Raw genomic sequence first — 2,168 nt, 5'->3', positions numbered from 1 at the left:
AAAGCATGACAGGTCCTCTTAAATATGGTGTCTAAAAAAGAAAATTGTCATTTGGAAAAAAAAAAAATGTCCCTTTAAGAGCTATGGGCGTGACATTTTGATGTTGCTTCCGCCCTGCATTGATTTGGGGCCCATCTTCCCCTCACTCGTCTCCATGTCAGGCTAGGAAGAAAATCTGATCGCCTCCGGGGGCTCTCCCCATCGCTGATAAATGTGATCTCACAGCGAATCCGCCGCAGAGACCACTTTTATCTTGTAGTGGATCACCCGCTAATGCTGCATTCACACCTGAGCGTTTTTTCACCTGAAGCGCGACGCTCAAATACGCTAGAGGGGAAAAAATACATTATTCCCTATGGAGATGATTCACATCTCCACTCCAAAACGCCTGAAGCTCAAACAAGTTCCGGACCCTTTTTTGTCACGCGTATCGGGCGGTTTGGGCGTATTTGAGCGTTTCCATTTCCCATAGAAAGTAATGGAAATGCTCGATTCAAGCGACTAGCGTGACAACAAGCGTTTGCTACGGGCGTTTTGTCGCTTTAATCAATAGAACTTTTCACCCAGGCAGAAGATAAAAAAAATCTACCAACATCGCAACAAGTGATGAAAAGATGATCATTTTTCCTATTGGCTAAAATAAAAAACGTCGAAGTACAAAAATGTCGGACGACGCTGTATGCAAACGCGCAAATAAGCGCGACAAAACGCCGGAAAAAAACGACCTACGCTCAGGTGTGAATGCATCCTAAAGAAGAGGATACCGGGGCTATGGTAGCTAGCTGCCACCATAACAACGGTATTCCTCTTCAAAGAGAGGATGTATATAGTCGTACGGCGGGAAGGAAGCTACAGAGTTTTCAATGCATAGGTTACTTTCTGGAAAAAGTGAACTTCGCCTTTAACCACTTAACCCCCGGACCATATTGCTGGTCAAAGACCAGAGCACTTTTTGCGATTCGGCACTGCGTCGTTTTAACAGACAATTGCGCGGTCGTACGACGTGGCTTCCAAACAATATTGGCGTCCTTTTTTCCCACAAATAGAGCTTTCTTTTGGTGGTATTTGATCACCTCTGGTTTTTAGTTTTTGCGCTATAAACAAAAACAGAGAGACAATTTTGAAAATAAATAAATCATTTTTTACTTTTTGCTATAATAAATATCCCCCAAAAATATATAAAACATTTTTTTTTCCTCAGTTTAGGTCAAAACGTATTCTACCCATTTTTGGTAAAAAAAAAAATCACAAGCGTTTATCGGTTGGTTTGCGCAAAATTTATAGCGTTTACAAAATAGGGGATAGTTTTATTGCATTTTTATGATTTTTTTTACTACTAATGGCGGCGATCAGCGTTTTTTTTTCGTGACTGCGACATTATGGTGGACACTTCGGACAATTTTGAGACATTTTTGGGACCATTGACATTTTCACAGCAAAAAAGGCATTTAAAATGCATTGTTTACTGTGAAAATGACAATTGCAGTTTGGGAGTTAACCACAAGGGGGCGCTAATGGGATTATGTGTGACCTCATGTGTGTTTACAACTGTAGGGGGGTGTGGCTGTAGGTGTGACATCATCGATTGTGAATCCCTATAAAAGGGATCACACGATCGATGACGCCGTCACAGTGAAGAACGGGGAAGCTGTGTTTACACACAGCTCTCCCAGTTCTTCAGCTCCGGGGGACCGATCGCGGGACTCCAGCGGCGATCGGGTCCCGCGGTCATAGAGCTTCAGACTGGGTCGCGGGCTCGCGACCCACGGCTGGGCACTAGCACAGGACGTACGTGCATGTGCCATTCTGCCGACGTAAATGTGCAGGAGGCGGTCCTTAAGTGGTTAAAGCATATCTAAATCCTCATGAAAAAATTAAAATGCAGTACACGGCTGCCCCCCCAGCTGAGTTCAATCAGAGACGTGGGCTACGGTATCACCGACATCACTTAGCCCAGTAGGCTCTCTGCAGATACGCACATGACTGTCAGTCTGGGTCAGGAGCACGCACATATAGGTGGTTACACCAGGGCTCCGGGGGGCCCCCCACAAAAGTGGCATAGCCACCCCAAGTGTACCGAGCAATACTTTCTAGTAGATCTGCAGCATGGAGCGATGTGGGATGAAAGCGACTGCTCATATGTCTAAACAAGTGAGGCCAACAAAAAA

This window comes from Rana temporaria, chromosome 2, assembly GCF_905171775.1.
Source record: "Rana temporaria chromosome 2, aRanTem1.1, whole genome shotgun sequence".
In the NCBI taxonomy this organism is placed as follows: domain Eukaryota; kingdom Metazoa; phylum Chordata; class Amphibia; order Anura; family Ranidae; genus Rana; species Rana temporaria.
The sequence above is the reverse complement of the archived record's forward strand: the minus strand, read 5'-3'. Positions refer to the sequence as shown.